This window comes from Eumetopias jubatus, unplaced genomic scaffold (assembly GCF_037043125.1).
Source record: "Eumetopias jubatus isolate StellerSeaLion01/CBP00866 unplaced genomic scaffold, mEumJub1_p1.0 scaffold_7, whole genome shotgun sequence".
Classification (NCBI taxonomy): domain Eukaryota; kingdom Metazoa; phylum Chordata; class Mammalia; order Carnivora; family Otariidae; genus Eumetopias; species Eumetopias jubatus.
The window spans coordinates 19,391,412-19,408,881 of NW_028274813.1; the positions used below are offsets into that span (position 1 = coordinate 19,391,412).

The window sequence follows — 17,470 nt, forward strand, 5'->3', positions numbered from 1 at the left end:
TAAGCAAACAAAATTTAAGCTAGCATCAGTGAAAAGAATGACAAAGGGAAGCAAAAAGTCAAAAGTCCCGAATTAATTCGAGTCCTTTCAGGGTCATTACCTAGATGCACGAACTTAGAAAAATCTCACCGTAATCATTGTCCTCAGTGTGCCATATGCCCGACCAGATTACATTCAGGATATGAGTACTTATTCTTATTACAATCTAGCTATGATTGAATCTCTTAAGAATTCTTAGCAGCTAATATAACTAAAGTTAAGTTATATAAACCTTTCTAATAAGCTGTCCTTTTAAATTCATGTTTGAGAGAGTTTGTACATAACAAGAACATTTTATTAATTTACTTGCGAGATGTCAAAAATGAGTATATTATAATCTTATAATAAATTACTCTCAAAACTAGCTTTAGCCATTCGTTCAGGCCTTGTTTTCAAAAGTAAACATAGAACTGCAATAACTGTAAACACCCATCCTAGTAAAAACAATTGAAATCAAGAAAAAACACGGAGAGAAGCATAGGAAGACATATGAATTGAATCAATGACCAGGAACGAAGACAAGGAATTCTCAGAGGACTACTTTAAAGTAAAAGTAGAAAACCTGGGCACTTCACACCAAAGTAAAGTTGTGCCATGCAAGTTGGTAATAAAACCTAGAACATTTGAACTTTTTCTCACCTACCTGCACTAGGCAAGGGGGCAGGACATTACATCCCAGGTAGCTTCAGGTAAGAAACCCAGTAAAAAATAACTACATTGCAGAGTTCCCAATTTTGTAAAGACGAAGTTTAAACAAATCTCCAGGAAAAAAGAAAACAAGAAACAAAGTTTTGGAAAGGACAACAGCCTTGCAAATCGGTAACCAGAAGCTGACACTCATACACTCATGGGTCAAAACATAAGACACGGAGGGATTGACTCATTATAACTGAATGAGAGCTAAAACGAGCTGCACATTAAAAATTGTGAACTGCAACTATTGTATTGCACATTTCATGTGGAATTGCTCAACTGACATTTTCGCCATGGAAATATGGGATATTAAAATAAAACAGGACTTGAAAGGTTTTAATACTTCATGATTGTGTTACAAAAACACAACCGAAGCCTAAGTTTGGCAGGCTTCCAGTGGATTTAAAATTTCAATAATTCACCCATAAATAGGACAGTTTCTCAGTTGAACGACCGTGGTAACTTCAGATCCCACTATACATCTATTTGCAGTTTATCTTTTTTTTTTTTTTAGGAAAAGGAAATGGTCACAAATTTCTTAGAAGAACACGAAAACCAAACCCCCGACCAAGCCGTTTTCCCTTTTGTTTGGGAGGAGCCAATTGTAGAGATTGCAAATGACACCATCAGTCATTGAAATTGATGAAGCTGCTAAGATAACATTTTTCACCTCAGTGTAAACACTGATGGATCCTTCGAGGGATGCCTTACATTGCAAGTCTGGGATTTAGTTTATGGGTCTGACAAGTGTGACCTTTAAAATAACATATTTGCTATAAAAGAGGAAAGAAAACTCTTTATAACTAAAATATATGGGCTACAAAATCACTTTCCAGCAAGTAGTCTGATTACAATCAAAATAACACACCAAAATGAAACAGTTTACCTGTGATCAATTTAATGTGGTTGTAAAATGCTAATTATGAGAGAAAACACATTCAAAGTTTGTGGTACCGTCTATAAAATTTGCAGAGAATCTAACATTCAGTGATGTGTAGCACATATGGGTAAGCAGATGGCCGAAGTATTATTTTTAAAAACAGGACTTTTGCTGACAAAATACAGAATTGGAATGGTGTGATTGGAAATCTAAGAGGATGTTATTTATGAGGCAGTAAGCTCATGCTCAGTAATTGGATTCTTGCTAAATGGCAGATAAAAAGGACTTGGGGAAAAAAATGAGTGTTTGCAGCTATAGAAACGAATGAGAAATTCTTCTGACAATATCCTATCTGTAATTTTCATCCCAGCTCATCCCCTATCACTTCTTTACCTTTGGGGGAGCTATAAGAGGAGGGGCTACCTTACCACTTCAGGCTTTTCATGCAACATGTCACCTCTTTTCTTTTTGGTAAAATTCTGGGGGCACAGAAGCGGGGGGAGCAGGATGTGACAAATTCGTTCTGAATGTGCCCAACTACAAATTAGATATAATATATATTTTAAATCTCCATACAAAAAAGAATATATAACGAAGACTAAATTGGCCACTTAAAATAACTTGATCAAAGGGTTCAAACTTTGAGTCTGTACTGCTGAGAGTACATCATAAATGTTCTCAACACACACCAAAGGTAGCTGTGAGAAGTGAGGGATGTGTTGATTCGTTTGATTGTGGTAATTATTTCACAACATATACATATATCAAACATCACAATGTGCACCTTAAATTAATACGATGATACCCCAATAAAACTGGAACAACATAACTTGCTGATTCTTGTGCCTCTTCTTTGAACTATTTCAATATCTTGTTTATAACCCTAATATTCATCATATTTGAATGAAATTTTTGGGGAACCCATATGCCTTCTTGGATTTGCTATTGCCTTGCTGAAAACAGGGATTATCTCTTGTACATTTTTTTTTATTCTCCTAACCAAGCATTAGGCTTGGCCTGTAGTAACTGCTCAGTAAAATTTTACTGAGTAACTTAATGAAGCTCTATTACTCCATTAATAAATTTTAAACCATCACATTTAAAATCACAACAATTTTGGGGATGCCTGGGTAGCTCGGTTGTTAAGCGTCTGCCTTCGACTCAGGTCATGATCCCAGTGTCCTGGGATCGAGCCCCGCATCGGGCTCCCTGCTCGGCGGGAAGCCTGCTTCTCCCTCTGCTTGTGTTCCCTCTCTCGCTGTGTCTCTCTCTGTCAAATAAATAAATAAAATCTTAAAAAAAAATTACAACAATGTTGGGGAGGATGAAAGTTTAATGTCACTTTTAAAATGACCATTTTTAATAAAGGACATTTTAATAATGCCATGATAAGAATTAGCTTATATCTCAAATCCCCTGCCTCTAGGTGAATTAGATGTGTATTAGCATGTATAAATTACATTTACAAGACATTTAAACTGCAAAATTCACTTAGTAATCTTTCCAAGTTTTTATGATAAACTAAGTTTTCCTCGTATTTTATTTCGAAATATTTCAATTCAGTTTCATACCCGAGTTTTATGTGTTGTTATATATCACAGCTGTCTCTTGTTATACATAAAATATATCTTCAAATATACATTCCCATAGCCGAAACTTGACTAACAGAAAGAGATATGTAAATGGAATGCCATATGTAACTTTGTTTTTGAAATCAACGTTTTGGTAAGCTCTCCCCACCCTTCCGAAAGCTATTCCAGCAGATTTTCTCTTTGCCCTGGGCATCACAGACACGGGGGTGGGACCAGCTCTACCCCCTACTGCATGCCATATGACCAACCCATGAGCGCATGGCTCCTTTCTGAGGCCAGGCCACCACACAGGAGGCCGGGGCCAGGAGGAGAGCAGTCCCAGCCAGGCCGTGGCACAGGCCAGGTTAACCGATAAGGACTCCAGAGCTACAATGAACTCAGTTCTATTCCCCTTCATGGTGATGGTTGATGGTAAGTGGGGGGCAACCTTGCCCCCGGCCTGGCCCTCAGGCATCACCGGAGGAGGTGGAGACCCCAGCTGAGCTGCCCCGCCGCCTACAGCATCTGCTGTGTCCAGTGGTTGCAGGCAGCTCTGTGCCTGCCAGAGACAGGCCCATTCCCAGTGCAGGAAAGCCTGGCCCACCCTGGAATGGGCTACACACTGTGTGATGTGTGATGGCAAGGCGAGCCTTACTGCAATGTGTATCACACTAGCACGCTCAGCACTGACAAAAAGGGGCAGTTCCAGGAGCTCATGCAGCTGGTGGAAACCACACCTCACATGCAGATGGACTCTGCACTCGTCTCATGAAGCCAGAGGTCATGGAGGGCACATGGCCCTGGAGGAGCTCTTCCCCTATCTGGGCGCTGAGCCACGACCTGAAGCTGTTGCAGACCCCTGGGCTGGGAAGGTGGGGTGGAGGGGTAGGTGGGGGGAGGGTGGTTGGAGACCAATACTGGTGCTGGACGGTTACTGAGGGAAAAAAAATCGCTGTTCAGTGCGTGAAGAACGACGCCACTGTTGGGGCCTTCCTGGCTGAATCCTGGGTCATGACAGGGTTTGGCCACAGCAAGCAGGCCCAGTTTCTGAGTGTGATCCTGGAGGAGAAAGGCAGGCACTACATCGTCACTGAGCACATGGTCAAGGTAACCTGGTGGATTATCTGCCTCGCAGACATCTCCTCAAATTCTCACTAGAAATCTGAAAGGCCATGAAATACCTGGAGGACAACTACTTTGTCCTTGGACACCAGCACGTTGCAGCCAAGGACAGCGTGGCCAAGGTCAGTGACTTCCACCTCACCAAAAGGCCGCTAGCTCGAAAGACACAGGTAAGCTTCAGGTCAAGTGGACAGTCCCAGAGGCCCTGAAAGAGAAGAAATTCTCCACCAAGTCTGGAACATAGAGTTTTGGAATCTTTCTCTGGGAAATCTACTCCTTTGAGAAAGCGCCTTGTCCAAGAATTTCCCTGAAGGACCTTGTCCCTCAGGTGAAGGGTTACAAGACAGATGCCCCCAGAGCTGCCTAGTTGCAGTGCCCAAGGTCAGGAAGAACTGCAGGCACAGGGGCGCCTGGGTGGCTTAGCCGTTAAGCGTCTGCCTTTGGCTAAGGTCATGATCCCAGGCTCCTGGGATCGAGCCCCGCTTCGGGCTCCCTGCTCAGCGGGAAGCCTGCTTCTCCCTCTCCCACTCCCCCTGCTTGTGTTCCCTCTCCTGCTGTGTCTCTCTCTGTCAAATAAATAAATAAAATCTTAAAAAAAAAAAAAAAAGAACTGCAGGCACCTGGACTCTGCCCCGAGGCCCTCTTTCCTGCAGCTATGTGAGAAGCTCCAGCACATCAAAACCCTTAAGTTACAGTTATGACTGCTGACTTCCGCCCAGGTCATTGCCCGGTGGGGACCAAACCTGCATAGATCGTGGGTCTGGTGCCCCCACTCACTGGTGCCAAACCTGAACTGAGCCCAGAGGGACAGTGGATCTCTTTCCTCTCTTCCAACCTGTGCACCCTCTGTCCCCTACCCCAGACCCCACCTAGGCCCAGCACCTTCTCTCATGGACCAGACTGTGGGGCTTGACCCACTCTAAGGGTCAAGAAGGGAGGAAGCAGACACTCCTTACCGTGGTCAGGCTTCCTCTAGCTTCCCATTTTGTGTTCTTAGAGTTTTATTCCTTTCCTTTATTGAAATTTTTATTTTTGCTGTGTTTTTATCATAATTATTATTATTAATTTTCAAGACGAGAAAGAAAATACCCAGCAAATGGGCATTTGACAAGAAGTACAAATCTTGTTTTTCCTGTCCTGACCACAAAGGTTGGGGAGAGGAGTGATGCCTCAGTGTCTGCCTTTTGCTCTTAACTGTGTTGCACTGTTCACATGTACTCAAGGAAGACTTCTGTCGGGGACTTATAGCTTATGTGCCACTGTGGCCCACCTATTTGTGAGGTGTGATCGTATTAAGATTAACTCTGGCATCCACCGATTAGCATGCAAAATATTATTTGTTGACATTATTAGACTAAACAAACAGGTAAACATTAATAATCAGAATTGTGCTACCTGGAGACTTTTGATATTTTTTAGGCAAACCAATCATATATATTTACCAGCACCTGTTTTCTGTCACTTTCCTCTTGATCATAGAGGCATCAGTACCAACATCAGATGGTGAAAGAGCAGTGAAATTCTTCACTGGGGCTGTGGCCTGAGAACCCTGAATACAGCATCAGTGTTGACATGAAGGACTTTGGAATCAGAAAACCTGTGTTTGGGTCCTATTTGAATCCCTGACTAGATTGGGACTTCAGCTATTAGCTTAATTTATCTAAAACCAAGTTTCCTCACATGCAAAAAAGGCAGTCAGTATTATCTACCTCATAAGACTCTTCTTAGCGCTATGTGAGAAAATACATTTTACCCTTCAACTAGTTAGTGTCTAGTGCAAAGTGACTTCACCCATAATTGCAGTTATTCTTAAGTCAATCTATGAAATGATGATACCCAATGAAGGCTTAGCTGGACTGGTCATGGTGTGAGAATCATCCATCTATTAAATCAGGGATGCCCAGACCTGGAAGGAAAGGCAAGCTTGCAATCCATAGATTATTTGGGATTTGAAGTAGGAACTCTGCTGACTAAAATTCTCTATGGTTGCAAGATCTGAATTTGGAATCAGAAAGATGGAATTTCGAATCCCTTAGATCAGTTACTAAAGCATCCACATCTTAGTTTCCTACTCCAAACATAGGGATTCATTTTTCTAACGCTTATCATGCACTAGATAGTTTGCTTGTGATTAATATTAAGAGGATCTGACAGATGATGTATGTTGTGTTCTTAGTGTAATGTAATTTTGTTTTTGAAATCAACGTTTTGGTAAGCTCTCTCCACCCTTCCGCAACCTATTCCCAACCCATGAGCGCATGGCTCCTTTCCGAGGCCAGGCCACCACAGAGGAGGCTGGGGCCAGGAGGAGAGCAGTCCCAGCCAGGCCTTGGCACAGGCCAGGTCAACCGATAAGGACTCCAGAGCTACAATGAACTCAGTTCTATTCCCCTCCATGGTGATGGTTGATGGTATAATCAAATACTTAGCTGCTTCCCACATTTGGGGGCCGTTTTTGTTATTCACCAACTACCATATTTATATTTAAGACCTCATTACACTAAAATTATGCATTTCCTTGCATAGCATATGTCTAATTCTGACAGGGGCAATACCTATAGATGACAATGTGAATAGTGTCCCCAGCTTTGAGATATACCTGATCTGAAATATACCTCATATTTAAAGTAAATCTTAGCTCACACCATTCTGATGTTAATTCACCATTTAAGATAATATATAATTAAATGGTAAATATTTTAGTGGTGCACATTATTATTCCTTAATAACACTTGGGAGAAATTATCAGGCCTAGAATATTCTTAAGTCTGGTATTACTTACACAGGACAGCTTTCTTGTGGCTACCTGAAGATCTAATAATTTTTGGAGATCATTTTAATTTTTAAATGTCTAAATGTTCTTAAAAATTTCCACATACATAAATCATTTTGAAAATCCTTGGAAAGAAAATAAAATCCAAGTATTTTTGATATGAAGGCTAGTTTCAGTCCCAAAAGACCATCAATTAGGAGAAATTTGAACATTACTTTTCCTTTGACTATTAAAAATATTTGATGATGTGCCCTAAATACACATCTTAATCAAAATGTACAAAAACATGCTAAAAGAATCATATTTTCAGATTTTATTATTTTGATTTTGATTATCTTATAAGGACCTGGTTGGAAATAGTTAACATAATTTCTTTTCTATGAAATGATATCCATATAGTCTTAGGAAAGACCATATTTCAACCTTTGTGAATACTGCTCTGGGTTTATACTCTGCTTACATCTTTTCTTTTACTGTCTCTCAAAAACATACAGACAACCACCCCTAGAAATAAAGGATCTCGTTTCAGATTTCACAAACTGCTTTATTCTAATTTTAGGTTTTCTGTTTTCTTTTGTTTTGTTTTGTTTGACTAGGCAAAATCCTAAATTCAAAATCACAGAACAAGTGTTTTATGTGAAATTCCCATGCATTGAGTATATCTGCGTTTTCTGATTTTAATACAAAAGAGTTTGTTTTGCATAGTGTGTGTGTGTGTGTGTGTGTGTGTGTGTGTGTGTGTGTGTGTTAAGTTTATACATTGACATTGGGAACTTTCTTAGAACATATTCCCTGTCATAATTTCCACAGAAAATTCTGTATACTGTTTAACATTAAAATGAGGGATGCCTTCATTCAAGACTTGATCACCAAGTGAAACAACTTTGAAAATATTTAAGAACTTGCCATTTGCCAGTTCTGGAATTATTATTGTTCTCAGCTTTTGACTCACATTGCTCAATTAAATGTCAAAGTCTATGTGAGAAAGATTATGAGAGCTTTAATTTTGCATGCTCTTAAGACCCAGAATTATAAGACTATAGACTGAGAGATATTTAATAGAAATGTAAAGCGATAATCTTTTCTCCAAAATCTCATATAAGCTTTTCTTTTCTTTTTATTCCCTAATCCTCTTGTAAATACTTATGTCATACCTGCATCATTGTGGCAGAATTATAGGTAAATTATCAATACCATTCACTTTGAAACACGAGGACTATTACTTCTGGGTTTTCATCATTACTGTGGCCCATTATTTGTTCCCTAGACTCAAATGGAAGAGACATTGCCTTTTTGGTGATCTACAAACCCAGACATTAAACTAGGTTGTTTAAATACATTTTATTATTTTATCTTAATTGTGACCCTCTGAAGTATATGAACCCAGATATCATCTGAAGTTACACTACTCTTCTTCTTCTTCTTTTTTTTTTTTTTTAATTGCTGACAGAATTCCATTACTTTCCCCAGTGTTTCTGTGACTACTCAGGGCTTATATTCTTATGATCAACTTTGTTAAGATTTTCTTTTCTTATTAAATCCTTGATCAAATTCTACTTGGCCTTTCTGCCTCTCCCTTTCTTACTTCTTTGTGAAATCTAAAGCTATAGTTTTCTGCACTTTCTTAATTTTTCCCCCAAAATACTACTCACACCAACAGTAGTGTTAAATTTACCTGGAGACTAAAAGCAACAGACTAGGACAAAACAGCACAGAGATTCTGCATAAAAGAAAGACAATAAGACAATTTCGAGTGGGCAAGATGTCTGATCATTCTTTAGACATCTATATTCATAGGAGACCCTCATGACGAACACTGGGAATTACCTTACAAGAAAGATTATGTCTCGCTCACTTCTGTTTCAGTGCTGATAATTGTGCCTAAAACATGATATAGATTCAATACCTGATGAAAAATGGGCAAATTGTCCACTTAACCTCTATTTACCTCCCACTATGATGGTCCTCTATTACTCAAAATTCGTCCTAAAGCCCTTCCCTCCGTGTTCATGTTTCTCTTCATTAAAATCTCTTAATCATTTCCCACTTTATTTTATAGAGCAATTTAGGTCTTGCTTTGTCTGCTCATTTGTAATGTTTCATTACAGTTGCCCCAACCTGCCACAACCAAAATGACCTATCAAAAGGTTTTCTGTTAGGGCGCCTGAGTGGCTCAGCTGGTTAAGCGACTGCCTTCGGCTCAGGTCATGATCCTGAAGTCCCGGGATCGAGTCTAGCATCAGGCCCCCTGCTAGCAGGGGGTCTGCTTCTCCCTCTGACCCTCTTCCTTCTCGTGCTCTCTGTCTCTCATTCTCTCTCCCTGAAATAAATAAATAAAATCTTTAAAAAACAAAAAGTTTTTCTGTTAAACAAATATAATTTTCCTCCTTCTGTGCTTGCTTTGTTGTGTGTGTGTGTGTGTGTGTGTGTACATACATGTATATAACATTTACTAGCCCTATTCTACAGAAAAAAGTGGACCAAACTAATCATTCAATATTATCAGTGATCTAGAAAGATTTGAACCTTCTTGATAAGCTATGTTGTTTTGATTTGCATATTTTAATATTTAAAAATTGGATACATGTATTTAAAAATTGGATCAGTGTAGGCATTCAATAAATGAATAGATTTGAAGAATAGATTAAATTAATTTAGATTGGATGATTTGCTTAAATAATCTAAACAAAAAAGTAATTTTCTTCTGCAAGGTATTTGTGATCCATAGTTTCTTTCTTTGGTCTGTGATATATAATGTCCTTTACATAGACAACATATTATTTTTTAAAATTTTATAAAATATCCATATATGTTGCTATCACTTCCTGGTCAGTCTACTACTGCTGCATTGTTATAAAACTGTTGGATCTTTTGGGGGTTCAGACCCATACCTACAGTGAGATGGTTATCTCTTAGATGTTAATATTCCTCCTCTGTGAAAACAACTATCACTGAAGGCCTTGTCTACCTCATCATCCGGAGAACAGGTGCAGTAATTATTCAAAGTATTTGGAAAAATGATAATATATTGTTGTTTTAAAAATTATTTTTCATACTTAAATGTAATAAAACCAGACAATACCAAAACAAAGATATTAAGCACTTGTTTCATACACTTTTTTTTAAAAGATTTTATTTATTTATTTGACAGAGAGAGGGAGAAAACAAGCGCAAGCAGAGGGAGCCACAGAGGGAGAGGGAGAAGTAGGCTCCCCACGGAGCAGGGACCCAGACCTGGGGCTCAATCCCAGGATCATGACCTGAGCCGAAGGCAGATGCTTAATATACTGAGCCCCCCCAAGCGCCCCAGTTTGATACACTTTTAATAAAAAATTGAGACTTCTTTTAAGAAGCTCTGGTCACTTCTTGTCTCCTTTAGACATGTTTTTCAAGGAAGCTCTAATACTACTCTCAAGCATACTTCTGAAAAGCATAATCACAGTTTTATAAAATGTATTCTATTAACAATATCATAAATATCTGATTAGATATTGTTAATGGGATACCATTTAAATATGAATGCCAGTCTGCATCTACTAATGTTATTACTGATGGTGATCTCATATCAGTAAAATATACACCAATTACACAAACAACATTTTTAAGCACAGGAATGGTTTTCTAACTAATTTGGTTTTATAGTTCCCGTAAAGTTAAATGGGAAAAGAAAACAAACACATAAATGTCAGAAAAGTAAATTACATTTATGCCATTTTATTTCCACTAAAATAGGGTTTATTTTACTAGAAGCAAAACTAGTACATCATTTAAAAAAAGGTGCAAAATTTCTAAGTTCTACTTTATACTTCAACAGTAAACATATTTCTGCACCTTCTACAGTTTTTTTTCAATAATGACTGCAAGTTCTGGACCAGTTTTAGGAAGCTCTTCTTTGAGAATAACAATTGTAAATTACTTCATTAGTGTGCATTTATTTTTATTTATTTATTTATTTTGAATAGAGGTTCCTGTTGATTCTGACATCCCTGGTTTAGTCTCACTGTCCTTAAAACCATACAGTCCTTGCCAAATCATTTTGGTGACATAGTCTGGCTTCAAACAATGGTTGACTTATTTCAATTTACACAATTTATTTGTCTTATAAATCTTCAATTTACCATGCTTAACATTTATTTATCTTATTAAAGTTAACACTGTGATGTTCTAACTAGAAGAACTCACTAACATTTGAAATTCAGGGAAACAAAACGAAAAACAGTCAATATTATTTTAATATTATTTTCATATTTAAAAATACTAGAATTCATTCCATAAGCGACAAATTGATTGGGAGAATTTAACACAGACACAATCTCCCCACCCTAGCCACGTTCTGAAAAGAAAACATAACAACGGATTCCACAAAAAGCTGAGTCAGAATGCTACCCAATCATTGCCTATAAATTAAATCTCTTTGGCACACTGAGAGAGAGAATAGGTAAAACACAGACTGAGGCAGAATAGTCAAAATGCATCTGTTTTTGAGAAATGCCTGCAAAATTTGCAATCTGTCCTAAAAATCAAACTCTTCTTTCTCTTTTAATCCATATGGCTTTCCACTCTTCTTTCAGCTAGTCTAGTCAACAGGCCCCATAGCAGTGAGAAAGGACCCTCCCTCAAGACCAATTTTGATTGTTCACTTCACAATGGCGCCTGACAGAAGCTTCCCAGATTTGGCTGAGAAAACCATTGTGAAGTGTCTGTTGACTGTTATCACATTCCAACCTGCTGGCCACTTGCAAATATGATTCTGTTTAAGAGCCAATTGATCCTCTGCTGCTGCTGAGAGAGAGAAAGCGCGCATTCCCGGAGGCTCAAGCTGCCACCATATGAGGCCCTATGCTGCTAACGCCAAGGAACAAAACTAATTCCGTTTTTAAGCTCCACATTAGACCAAGAAAGTAATAAAAGGGGTGGTGTGAGGAAAATAGAGTACAAAAGGCTACTAGAAAAAGTTTGCCAAAGAGAAAATATTTTAAGAGATTTTGTAGTGAGGAATAACTAGAAAGATGCTTCTTATTCCAATGGGTTAACTCCCTCAACCCCGGGCATATGTGGCTTTATGATCCTCCCATGACTTATTATCTGTCCCTTCAGATTAAACTCTTCAGGTCCTTGCACAGGCTTGGCATCTAGTTAGCATCCAATAAATATTGACAGAATACATGAATGAATACATTACTAATGTTAACTTCATGGCCACCTAAACTGCGATCTTTTGCTTCAAATCTTCCGTATTTTACATTAAAAATGTATTTCATTTATTCGAGGATATAAACTGTCCTTATAATTCTTTTGAGTTCAATACTTTGTGTTTCTTCTCTTAAAAACACTTAAGCAGCTGCTGAGGGTGAGGATGATCTTGAGCCTCCGGATACTTTTGACAATCTACGGAAGTTTATGTTTATCGAGACTGGGGGGGTAGAGGAGAGCTGTTATTGCTATATAATAAGCAGAGGCCTGGGATGCTCTAAACATTTTACCATGCACAGGAAAGTCCCCACAACAAATAATTTTCTGGCTCAAAATACTCAATAACGTTTGTAGCTGGGGCACAGGGGTCTAAGAGTACCTGGCTCTGGGGGCCCCAACCAGACTGGGTTCAGCCACTCCCCTCTGACAAAATCCAAAGGCAGAGAAACTGCTAGAGTAGGCAGTTAGACAAGAGCAGGTGGTCTTGCTAGGAGGATGGCAGATGGTCCCATGCCAGGGACTACCCAGTCTCCCTTAGTCCAACGCCTTTTCTGCTTTAGCATAGTCTGATAAGCAGAAGATACAGGCCACAGAGATGTTCCCAACTTTGGAGCATGCACATTTAAGGAAAGCTTTGTCTGTTAGTAACCCTAAGTCTGTTATAATATCATTATAGTTTCATTTGCATTGCCCCCCCACCCCCCTGGCCAGGTTTTTCTTAGGCACTCTCAAGAAGATGGCAAACAAGAACGCGGGCAACGGGTTGGAGGGGAGAAAACCAGGGCAGATGTGAGGGCAGTGTGGTAATGACAAGATGGGAAGGAGGAGACCAAGTAGGCCCCCACAAATAACTCAATTCAGAACTCAGTGGGCTGCTACTCATCCTCAGGTCAGCCCACTCCTGTCTCTGGAGTGTACTTTTGCTTTGCTAAATAAAACCTTTGCTGCTTTAACTCTCTACTGAGTTTCTTGATTGAATTCTTTCCTTCAAGAATCCAAGAAATGAGGAATTTTACAATCTACTACCAGTAACAAAATAAGTGGTGGTGAAACGAGAAAAAAAAATTATTTCAGTGAGGCCAACACCAGGAAGACAGTGGACTAGCATCTCAATGACTGTGTCCTGGTGCTTAAAATACTTCCTGGTTTATATAAGGAAAACGTGGGGCAAGGGTGACTGGATCCCTGCAGGTAGGCAGTGAAGGTCAAATTAATCATTGTCTGGGAGTCAATCCTGGGTGGAGTCTCGCTGGCTCAGGGTAGTCCTTATTGCTTGAGGGGGTAGTTTCAGTTTCCATCAGGGGATGCTTTGCCCTGAGTCTTCTGCCTGGACCAAGAGACAAGCTGGAAAGAACAACCCAACTAGAAAGTTTGAGGTCAAAATGGAGACAGTTGAAATCCTCTTTCATATTGAGGTTGACAAAATATGCCTTAAAAAAAATTTGTTCTTTTCCACCAAAGAGTTTTGGGCTCTCTTGTAGTTGTTGTTGTTGTTGTTGTTGTTGTTTGTGAGTTTTCTTTTTTCTCTCTCTCTAAGTTGAAGCTGTTATGTCTGCTGACTTTGGGCCCCAGGATGAACATTGTTCTTCCATGTCACCCTTGTACCTGTGGCCACATATTCAGGTAATTGCCTGCAGCCAAAGATCAATAAAGTTACAACCTGTAGCAAATCAGCACATGGCCCAAGGTTGTCCCCATTTTATTTTCCAGACTTTATCTCAAGGAGAAATGTGCCTTAAGAAAAGGGCTGCTGATGCCCCACCACTTTGTCTCTTTATCAAGGGCAAAACTACCTCTTTTCACTGGTCTGAAAATAAGCTTTTAAAATGCAAAGGTACGCCCATAGAGTTCTAGATTTCCACCTATATATAAGCACATGAGCATGCACACCTACTCATGCACACCCTACACAGATGTTTTGCTTTGCTCTTGCTCTGGAAAATTTAAAGCCAAATTCTAGAATGCAAGATGCATTTGAGTTTTTCCTTCCAGCATTTTTTTGGATGGCCAGTTCAATGACAAATTAGGAACATTATGTGAATAAAGTAAAAACATTACATCTTTCCTCTGCCTAATTGTTTGCTCTGCATTTAAAAGACCTAAAATGAAAAAAAAAAAAAAATGAATCAGCTTTTGGTATCAGAATGAGGTATACATTAGTATCTTTCTGCTCTATTCAATGTGTGATTACTCAGTAAAAGCTAAATAAATTTTAAATATAAAGCCATTTAAAAATCAGAAATAAGTGACCTTATATTTCCTTCTTCCTCCTGAACAACCCTCTTATAAGCTAGAAGAGTTGGCTTCCAAAGTTACAGAGATGAGCTGCTCTAGATTATTTTCTACATTATTTTCTTGTTGCATCTGCCATTGATTTCTAGTCTAGGAGTTAATCACAAGTTTGGCTTAGCTCTTATTCTTTACTTCTATCTTGAGACCACAAAACCAGTTGTAAATTTTGGCCTTTCTCTAACTTGCTGTCACTTAATCCAAATCCTAAACCAGCACTTCTCTCTAGGCAACCCAGAAACCAGCCACCAGTATAAGTAATGAAGGATAGTTGAAAGAAAGGCAGACAGAGGCAAGGGGCCCCCTGTCCTAAGAGGAAACCACCCTTAAAAGGAAAAAGACCCCATCCTGCTATTCTACACCAACCTGGAAGGAGCCCTCCACCCTTTCCCAAGTGAACAACTACTTGATAGGTAGATGAGTGTGTGGACAAAAACCTGAGTAGGTGACAGGTGCATGGAGGGTTAATCAGATTAAAACCAGTCCACCAACAAGCCCATAAAAACCCCTAGACTCAGAAATTCTGCTAGCAACCCTCTTTGGGAGCTTGTACTGTTGCTGCCCACCACTCTTACTCTGGTCTACCTCTTCATTCTTTGAAGTGGTATGACCAAGAACCAAAGGCACTGAAGGAAAAGAAATCCTGAAACATAAACTGTTTCTCAAATATCTACCTTGTTTGAATTAATAACTCTTAGTCACATCCATATGTTTATAACCTTACCGACATACTCTGATTCTAGTAATAGAAACAATAACTCAACTCTTGATTGCAATTAGTGTTTAAAATCTAAAAACATTCATAAAAACATTTATTCCTTAGATTCTCTATCAGTGAATATCTACTAAGTATCCTTGATGTCTTAGAACCAGGGTTGGGTAAAATGAAGCGCAATGACTGAATAGAGCAAAGTTTACTTCTAAATAAATAAAACAGAACCATACTGGTGAAAGAAATATAAAGTTAGATCAAGCTGAATTTATTAATATGGACTTATGAAGCAGAGATTCTGCATTTAATGATGTAGCTTCAGGAATTGGAAAGGGTTCTAACAGTTTGGTTGTTTGGCATGATTGCATGGCCCCAAATGTGACCCTTAAAGAGTGAGTTGGAAATGCCAGTTATGTATTGGTTTAATGTAGTATAGGGGAGTCAGAGGCTTAGAGAGATTAGAATGTGAGAGAGGATTTGTCACTTAAGACCTATTGAAATGTTCATGGTTCTCGCTCTCGCTGTGTCTCTCTGTCAAAAAAATACATAAAATCTTTTTTAAAAAAAGTTATAAGATACCAAAGAGAAGAGTAAATATAATCCAAGAACTTTACTTCATCTTCTAGGGAAGAGTTTTAGTACATTTCCAGCTGTATGCAGGGTAGTTGTATCATGATGGGTGGAATTGTGACCTTGTTACTGCACTTGTTTGGAGATTAAGTGTGGTTTAAGGAGATTATATGGGTGGCAAGTTAAGGGATGGACTTGTGATTATCAACTGTATGAGTCAACTTGAATGAGTGATGGAGTGCCCAGCTATTTTGTAAAACATCATTCTGAGTATTTCTGTGAGGAAATTTTCAGAAGAGATTAATATTTGAATTGGTAGACTGAGTAAAGCAGATGGGCCTCCTTAGTTTGGATGGTCTTCATCCAAACAGTTGAAGGCTTGAATATAACAGAAAGCCCAACCCTCCTGAGAAGAAGAGGGAACTTCCCTTGCCTGATTGTTTGAGCTGAGACATTGTGGGGTTTTTTGGGTTTTTTGTTTGTTTGTTTTCTTGTTGTCAAACTCAAACTAAAGCTTTGGGACTCCTTGGTTCTAGAGCCTACTGGCTTTTAGACTAGAACTAAACCATTGACACTCCTGGGTCTCCAGCTTGCCAACTGCATATTTTAAGATTTCTCAATATCTTTAATCTGTTATCTTCTAGGAATTTGGGGAAACATACTAAGCAAGACAGATGTGGTGCCTATCCTCCTGGTACTCACAATCTAAGAACATATTGTTCAGTCTTGCACATAACATGAATTATGTCTGATATTAGTTTAACCAACCCCTTACATCAGAATTTTAGAGCCTATTTTTCACCCTTCATTTTGTGTTTATACTTTATTTTTCTTCCTTCTTTTCTGTTCCTTTCTTTCTTTTAATCTGCTACCGTATGTACTTATTGAGAATCTGTGATGGGAGCAATACAGAGTGCTCAGGACCTTGCTGGACAAAGATAAAAGTGACTCTGCCTCTCCCTCAATGAGTTCAAAGGGATCTGTTAAGTGACAGTGTTAATATATGAAGAAAGAAATAATTTTAGTATAGGAGGATGTATGAAGGAAGGCTTCAGGGTGGAAGTATTTTCTAGACGATCCTTTAAAGGAAGCAAGTCTCCCACAAGCAAATAGTTATAAGGTCATACTAAGCTGATGATTCAAATTGAGCAACAGTTTCAGAATACCCAATGAATTTATTGAACGTGAAATTTTTTGGCCCTGTGTGGTTAGGCTAAAATCTCTACTTTAGGAAAAACTACTAAATGCAAGTCCAAGAAGAGCCTAGAATGGTGTAAGGAGAAATTTAGAGACTATATTTCTTCTATACCAGGATATAACATAAATAAGTGAAGATATGTAAATATTGGAGCTATAAATTATTTACAGAAATAATATTGCAAAATGGAAACTCTAAACAAGTTTTCAGTTCCTGTTTCATTCCCTGATAGATTTGGGTTTCTATTGAGCTATAAAAACAAAACATTGTCATGCTGTGTTTATTATGGAAAATCTCTCTGTCCTGCTTAAATGATTTTAGTTTTCAACCACTTCAAATGACAGACTGTAATTTTGCCTTTCAAGCCAACTTACATTGTCTTTTCTTAAGGAAAATCACCTAAATTTGTCATGCCTATTGCAAATTAATT

The 17,470-nt window shown here is 38.7% G+C and overlaps 1 pseudogene; it reads left to right on the top strand.

The window, feature by feature from the left end:
• Window positions 1-541: 541 nt before the first annotated feature.
• Window positions 542-5,006, top strand: LOC114202878 (tyrosine-protein kinase CSK-like; annotated as a pseudogene).
• Window positions 5,007-17,470: the final 12,464 nt, after the last annotated feature.